We start from the raw sequence: 8,678 nt of genomic DNA on the forward strand, positions 1-8,678 counted from the left end.
TAATTGCAAAAAGTACCACCACCTCCTGCCGGGTCCACCCCACCAGAGAAATGCTTGTCAATTAAATATCAGAAATCAAAATCAGTATGTTAGTCAAGTGCAACGAAGATACAACGAAGTCAAACAATCGTTAGTGAAATTTCTGACTGAGTGTTTTCATATTGTAGGTGCTCCTCTCCCTTGCTGACTTTATGAATAAATAATAATATTATTGACCAACACTGATATATATTTTTTTTTTAATTAAATAATAAGATCAACATTAATTTAAGATCTATAGCAAATGATGGTAACTAACTTTGTGAAGTTCCAGGGTGTAGCTCCTTAAAGTCCCACTTTTGAGAAATTTAAGCTTTCTTCACCTAAGTCAAGAGGATCACAATTTTAAAATTCTGTATAAACAAGTTAAAATCACTTTTATAAGAAGCGACGTGAAATTTGTTCAGTAGTTACCATCCAAATTACAACCAAGAAAGTTTATTAGACAGGTGGAAAGAGGTTACTATTGTACGCAATCGATTGGAAAGACAATGTTGTTTGGGGAATAAATGACAGCTAAATCGATAGTGTTTGTCTGGAGAAATCAAGTCAAGAAGTTTTAAACCTGAGGGAAAACAGTGCAGCATTGATGTGTGAGGAAATTGAAAAAGAGTAGAAGCTACTTAGTGAAATGAAAATGAGGAAATTTGGTGGCACGGTGGAAGAAGGTAGGCATTTGAAAAGATTAAGGTATTTTGGGTATTTGGGGATGTGAACTCTAATGGTAAGATTAAACGTTAGTCCAAGGAGAAGACTCCCGTTTTCTTAGTTATTGAAACCCGTCAAATGAAATTTATTATTGTTTTATTGAAAAGAACATCTTGGTCGATGAATCCATTTATCAGACTATTTAGTAACTTCTAAAATCAACTGACATAACAGAGGTAATGTAAGTATCTTCCAGTTAAATTATCTAGTAAAAATACGAATCTAAATTAGAATACCTTTCGTAACTGTATCTGTATAATATTCACATCTTGTTTAAAGTTTGGTGCTAAATATATTTGAGGACGAATTGGTAGATGCTGATGGACTATTATCTACTCTAATGAACAGTTCAACAGCAACAAATGGATAACGTTTGCCCTTCATGGTGTGCCATTACAAGCTTCTAATAAAATCAGAGAGAAAATAAAACTTCAAAGAAATCGTTTAGTTGTGCTTTTAGTGTTCCTTTGAATTCAATTTTATTTAATTTATAAAAATATAAAATAATTATAAGGGAAATGATTACCTGAGTTGGTAACGCGGTGGAATGGATCAGGTGGTAAGTGTTTATATCCAGGAGGATTGCTCTTAAATTTTTCTCTCCAGTGTACGGATCTGTACGAAGCTAAAATCAATAAGAGAGTTAGTGCTATGAATTTTGGAGTAGAAATTAGAAAAGTTATGAGTGTTGTGAACAGAGAAGGTTTTGTGTAGTGGAATAGGAAACTGGCAGGGCTGCAAGTAATTTAGATTGAGGTGCCGGGTGCATAGTGGAAACTTCGAGTAAAGTTTGGTGACATGAAAACAACTTTAAGAGCGAATTGCACTTTTTTGGATGGTGTGGAACTGATGATGGAGTGAAGAAAGCATTTGCTCGTGTTTTATTCAATTGGTTTTTGAGAAAAGAGTTGATTGAAGAATTGAGATCGGATTCACAGATGGATCGTATGGCGCTATTGATGCGTCAAAAAGAATTAGATACGTTTGCAAAGATTGTAGAAAAAGAATTGTTTTAATAAGTTAGTTTTTGGAGTAATTAACTCACATAAGTAGTTAAGTCTTGAAAAGGTCTGGAATATCTAGTATATGTTAGTTACGATTCATTGTAGTTTCAGATTGTAGCAGATGTTGTAGCATTGAATATAATTTCTGCCAAAATGCTGTATTTCTCAGTACTAATTAAGACAAAAAGAACTATTCAACATTTTCTTTTGTAATTCCCCAAACTAGCAACCCTAAGGTGCGTCCTCCAGGGTGATTCCCCTGATGGTTCCCAAGTAGGTGTTACTCCAAAAGGTACGGAAAGGAACCGAGTTCTGAAACAGTGGTCGATGTGTCATGGCGATCACTTGGCAATGTATTTTGGAGGCTAGACTTTCGCGATTTTATTTTTTTGTATACCGTGTTAGCGAGTCGAAACTAGCTTACAAGAGATGAGTAACATAGCAGCTAGTACATCCCAGCTGCCCTGAATACTAATTTGTTGCCTTTTCTTCTAAGTAGAGTAACAATTACAATTACAAAATCTTTGCGTTATGCTTACTGATTTTAATTGTAACATATACACAATATTATATTTTAAATTTTATGTGAATAACAATTGTATAAAAATAATCTAGATGGGAATGCCCCCAAGTTGTCAACGCAAAGTTCTGCGGTTAGTGGCACCATGACGTCAAACTCAGAAAAAATATTCCACCCGCCTAAAATTCACCACTTCTTAGAACTTAATGAACTGGTTTGTTTACAAAGAGAAAGGAATTGAAGCATAATTGTTTTGATCGATATTTTAATGTTTTCAAATCAATTCTGCATTGATTGTAAGCACTATACTGTATTTAAAATACTTCATTTATTGTAAAACATTAGTTAAATACTTTGTAGGATTTGCAGGATTTACTTTCCACTGATTTAAATCACCACAAATAATGGAAAGATACTGGAACAGTTTTATACAAATAATTCAAATTAATTATTTACCATTCATACAGTTTATATCAAGGTTTTCAAAAGGTGGACGAGCGCCAATAGTATACCAAGCTGTTGCTGCAAAAAAAACTTTATAGCCTCGACGTTTCGAGAATCTTTGGTATTGGGAAGTCCTACTTCAGGAACTTTGTCTAGAAGTAAAACAGGTTGAAGTATTTTAATAATGTCACAAACATGTATAATGTAAAAAAATATTTAAAATAATGCGATAACTGGAAACGACGTGGTGATAGGTGTTCCGTGGTATGTTGATTGAAGGTTTACTAGACTGTGGTTGCAACGACTGGTGGAAACTACTGTAGACTAAGTTTACTAGAAAATAGGCGAAGAAAAAAATTGATATGTTGTGCCAGATTGCACTGGCCACAAGTAAGGCGAATTTTACACCTCCTTTGTAATTCAAAAGTTAGTATCAAACATTTGATCTTTCCCGATTTTAATATGGATGACGAATACAAAACAACTTGCGTCCATTGCTGTTGAGAAAACAACACGAGGGATATCGAAGAAGTGTTGCGATCCTGAAAAGTGTGCTGTTGAAACAGAATGCAAAACATGCGAATATATAGGTACACAGACTTCTTCGTGCTATTCAACGGCCTATTTGACTTCACAATTGTGGACTTATTTATCAAATTGATTGAATTGAACCATGTAAATCTAACCAATGCTGACTGTACAGAAACTGCTACAACCACAGAGTTTGCTTTCGCTATTTGGCCTTCTCCGATCAATCTCTTATTGATAATGGTCGCCAATTCACTCAATGCGTATCTTTTCGGCCAATTAGATTTCAACTCTCTTGAAATATTCATCAACTAATGCTCTTAAAATATATTCTTTTCAAATTTACCTCAATGGCTCTATTAAGCCTTACAAAAAAAAAAGGTTTATTGTTATTTTTGTTTTTTGAATTAGGATTCACATCAGAGACGCTTCTGATGGTTAAATTAGTGGATCTAGTGGGAAAATTTCGGAAATCAAAGTAGGTGGTCAAGAGTACGGGGAGTTTTGCGAGAGATGAACAGACTGCTGTAAAGTAATGTCAAATTTATTCAGGCGAACTTTACCACCAATATTCAAATTAGGTATCGGGCGGAGGTGGCTAGCAAACCTAAGTTACAGTCAGTTTCCGATATTAAACATTTAATCAAATTCAAGGTCTAGACTGTGAATCGAACCTAGAACACAGGAAATTTCAGCTTTGCAGGCTTCGTCTCTACCCGCTATTAGGGGCAAACAATCATAAAACGTTCAGCAATGTTTGTATTATCGATAATGTCAAAAGCGAAGTTATGATCTTTTCATTAAAAAATAAATAAATTAAACCGACACTGATGCTCTCACAAAACTGAACATTTCTTTAATAAACAATTTCCCACACAAAACTTTGACTGCCGGCTGTCAGAACTTCTCAATGGAAATAAGTTTACGTTACTAACTTTGAAACTTATTAAACTATTAAAGTCCAGGACCGCTGACACAAGCTTGTAACAAAAATTTGAAATAAAGCTATTTGTTATAAAGAGTTCGTTTTTTATGAAACTACCTAAGTCTACATTCTTCCTTGGTTGGTATTGGCAGTTTTTAATCAAGAATAAAAAACTAAATCAAATGAAGAAGGTTACTAAGGTTCTTATGGATTTAGAAAAATCTGCGGTACACATATCTCAGTGTTTCCACTAAAACCTGATAATCTGTTCTTAAAAATGAATTAATCGCCCATTTTTATCAGGTGGGGCTTAACGTCCAATTACCAATTAGGCCATATTCTGTTCTGATTGTTTCTTCTAAAGACAATCAGGGATAACCTTTTTTTCTTTCCGCTTATCACGAAACATCTTTGCGGGCTTGCGGCTTAATAAAGCTTGTGCAACCTGGAACAAAAACCCATCATTATTTGGTTTTCTAAAGCCCTGAAAGTAAGAAACTCTAAAAGTAACATCAATGTTGGTAACTTTAAAAAATGCTGATCAGGAATTTACGTGATTTAGGGGAAGGAATAGCTTAGGGGTTAGCGCACTGATATCTCGGGTTCGAGTTAATCTGCCTTTCATAATTTCTTTTTAAGCTTCTTAGAGCCAGCTTTCCAGAGATCAACTGAGTTAATTATTATTTTATATTGATTGATTGATTTTTTTAAGACGAGTCAAATCGCCCAGAGCTTTTTACAGAGCACTACCGCGACAATATCCATCACCGGACAGGCAGTATGAAGCTCCTAGAAAGAGAAGCTTTAAGGGTCGGCAGCTGGATTCGAAAACGGGATCTATTATTATAAAAAGTATTGTATAGTTCCTTAGTATAGTATTTTTTCAGACGGAGCTAAACATCCAACTACCAATTAGGTGTCGTGGACGGGGACGGAAGCACTTTCTTTACTGTAAACAAGTTTTTCTAACACATAAAAAGTAGTCATACGCGGGATTCGAACTGGGGATCACCCATTTGCAAAGCCACGCTCTTGACCACTAAACCAACACCCGCCACTCAATTATTATTAACAGTAAAAATAATAAAAACTAGACTACGTCAAAAACATTTGATGTAGAGCTACTTGAAAGGATGTACGTGACAAAGGCAAAAATTACTACTCATTCAATACGTTTCATTAAATTTTAAAATAGCATAAGGAAAGTTTTGCAATACACAAGGAGAAGACAATTCGGTGTACTGAAAACAAAAATAAAGTGTCTAAATTATTTATTTTACGAACCTTGAAACTCAAGGATCTTTATTTTTGTCTGTTTTGATCGGCAGACGTAAGTTTGAAAAAGTTTTAAAGGATTTGGAGCCGGGTGTATTATTTGGCTGTCTGCAACTACTAAGTCGAGAAAGTATTGCGCATGTTCGAACTGGAAAAAAAAAAAATCTCAACTTATGGACCGGTCTTCCCAAAATATTGGTATAAATTAGCAAATTTTTTTAGAAAATGAAGTTACCCTTATAAATTGCTTATTTTCATTTTTGTTTTGTTTATACGCACATAAACAGACAACAGAGTGTTTATATATTTCTGAAACGCATGACGAAGAAAGAAGGGAAAGAGGCTGCGCTATTCCTCAAATTGAATATTGGAAAAGATAGGGCTGGTTTTTTTCCACCAACATATTGGTAAATTGAGGCGCTAGGAGCCAACTGTAATTGGTCATACCAATATGTTGGTTTTTTCCAGCCCTCATATAAAGTAATTGGTTAATGTGCAAACAAGACCACTATAACAATAAATAAATAAATATTTCTGAAACTTTAAATGCAATTTTTTTCTAATTATTGTGATACACATAACACAATCTATAATTTGTTTGTTAACCAACTGGAATTAAAATCCTAAACGTCATTTCCTGTATTTTTACCAATTATTAAAACCGCTCATGTAAAGTTAATACCACAAACGAAAGAAAGCCAGCAGAAAGAATAAACACTAAATTACATAATAACTACTCGACAATTTAAATTAACTTAAAAATAGAATTAAAAAACATCCAACGATTTCAAGTATTATTATAATTAATAAATGTGTACCTGCCCATTCTAGTCCCTATATTTTTAATTTCTGCTCCTTGAAATCACTAAAATTTAATGCGCCACTAGGCAACCAGTGAACAACCTTCAGTCCATTTCAAGGTAAATGTGGCCGAGTTGGCGCCCTTATCGTTGGCTACCAATTGCAAACATTTGATTCCATTTTGTCTAAATAATTCATAAAGATAAAACAGAAACAACTTTTTCTTTCAATTTTTTTGTTGATTTCCTCTGAGAAGTAAGATCGTCTAAATTTTGGAATGGAACTTTCACTGTAAATACATGTTATTTTTTATTTTTCCTTACGAAGCGCGTTTTAGCTGACCAATATAGCCAACCTGGCGCAGAAGTCTTAATCTTGATTAAACATGTTTCGAATATCCTGGTTCTCAAGGTGAGTTCATTGTATTGCATCTCTCATAGAGCAACACTCGCCGTACCTGAAGATGCGTGTGCTCCAGATGAGATCAACATGAGTAGTAAAGGGTCTTGAATCAGACCTGAATGTGAGTTCTATCCTTCCAATTTCTTCAGTTTAAGCTCCCCATTGGCTGTACACCAGATGCTTTCTGAGTTAGGTTTCACAATTTTCATTAGCACTTTGTACTATTTTTTACTAGTCTTTTACTAACCGTTTTGCGGAAGATTAGGATAGTCAAAAGAATAATGGATCCCGCTGACTCCTACAATCCACAGGAACGCCAGCTTTGACCAGCGCTTTATTTTATGGTTTCAATGTGCTCCAGACACTCTTAAAACATTGCTTTTCGAGCTTGAAAGGCTGACTGACCTTTATCGAATTGGCGGCTCAGAAATCGACCAACAACTCAATTTTTTCTGGATTGTTTTTAGATCAGGTTTTTGAAATTAATGTTTTCTTTAAACAAATTTAAGTATGAAATTTGTCCTGACTCCTGCAAGCTAATAATCGGTTTTGCATAAAAGTCCCGATTTTAAGTATATTTTATGTACTTACGTAAAAGTGCCATCAGAGGGGGCTGCCGACAACGCCATACAGCCTGAAGGTTAGGTTATAGTCTAGGAAGGTTTAGCGTCAGTTTAGAGTGTTTACGTTACAGTTTTTCATAGTGTTTAACGACGGTGAAATATAACTAGTAATTTAATTATTCTTTACAGAATAATAAAATCTGTTTTTGAAAACCGTCTTACTTCTTATAAATTCTGATTTGAGTCCTGGACGTTCAGTGCAGTTAATAAATTGAGATAAAGCAATATTATAGAATATATAAATGCAAATACCATATTAACATCTACTACAAGAGACTGTAATTAGGTTAATTATAAACAGTGATCTCACAATTATCTAAGATCCAACATTAAACGAAATCTATTCTGTTTACTTGAAAATGCTTTTAAAAATAGTAAATTTAACTATTGAAATAAAATTAATTGAAAAAATCATCAGCATATTGTAAATCCTTGGCCTTGAACTAAACAAATTTAATTTTTTTTAAATAAAAATTAAGCCCCTTGTTTTAATAATTGCATTTGTTTTCTACGTCACCTCATTTGTATAAATAATAGGCTTCATCAAACGCAACGAAAACTCAGGAAGTAATTAAATAAAAATAAAACAAACTTAACCTCGTTTCTAGTGAAAATTCTAGCTTAACCACAATTGTTTTGCCGAATAAAGTTCCGTCTACGTGAGAGGTTAATATTTCACCAGCTGGCAAAGAGATTTTATTGATAAGAAACTATTCTGAGGAAAGAAAATAATATTAGCAGATCATGAAGATCTTACCTTGGTCAGACGAAAGAAATAACTGCACCGGAACGTTAGCCACAAGTATCTGTTTGTTAGTGCAACAGAGTGAAGGAGATGCGATTAGACAGACTGTGTTGCCCTTGTCCTATTTCTCTAATTAAAGATTTCCTGAAGCCTTCAAAATTACAAGCAAAGTATACGGGACTGTCATACCGCGGCCAGCTTCTTGTAGACTAATTGTACGTGGCAGAAACTAGGGTTGAGTTTGTTACGCCTTGAGAAGATGACGTGGTCTACTATAATTCTAATAAACAAATTTTCGTTTCCGCACAAAGAGGGTGTGGATTAGCCTATTTTAAAAGGATCCTCTGCGGATAAAAATACAAAATTGTATTGAATCCCAACTTGCATACGATTCTAATAAAGTAGTGCAAAACCACCTTGTACGCTCCTGTCGTAAATTTACGGGACATGAGGTACTGAATCTGGATACTTTCTTTGCGTCTAAATGCATTGCTGAAATCAAATCTGAAAATTGTTGGATTTTAGAAGCTTAACCTCAAAAACTTTCTTATGTAAGTCTCAAAGATTTGTGCTGACCAGAAATATTTTCCTGAAAAAGAAAACAATGCTTGCAGTAGACTTTCAAAACTATCTTCATATTCATACCACTAAATAGACCCTGAAA

The 8,678-nt window shown here is 34.2% G+C and overlaps 1 long non-coding RNA gene across 3 annotated transcripts; it reads right to left on the reverse strand.

Annotated features, from left to right (window-relative positions):
* Positions 1-230: 230 nt before the first annotated feature.
* On the reverse strand, positions 231-8,476 carry LOC141449253 (uncharacterized). Of its 3 annotated transcripts, none has more exons than XR_012455417.1 (6): positions 8,027-8,476; positions 4,494-4,613; positions 2,728-2,867; positions 1,274-1,372; positions 984-1,150; positions 231-362 (listed from the first exon to the last, which is right to left on the reverse strand). It is a non-coding gene; the product is annotated as an uncharacterized lncRNA (long non-coding RNA). The 3 variants fall into 3 exon arrangements; XR_012455419.1 differs by lacking the exon at positions 8,027-8,476 and adding an exon at positions 7,238-7,298; XR_012455418.1 differs by lacking the exon at positions 8,027-8,476 and adding an exon at positions 6,262-7,228.
* Between the last annotated feature and the right edge of the window lie 202 nt (positions 8,477-8,678).

The sequence above is a fragment of the Rhodnius prolixus genome, unplaced genomic scaffold (genome assembly GCF_049639745.1).
Source record: "Rhodnius prolixus isolate KJV_2025 unplaced genomic scaffold, Rpr scaffold_2, whole genome shotgun sequence".
Lineage (NCBI taxonomy): Eukaryota > Metazoa > Arthropoda > Insecta > Hemiptera > Reduviidae > Rhodnius > Rhodnius prolixus.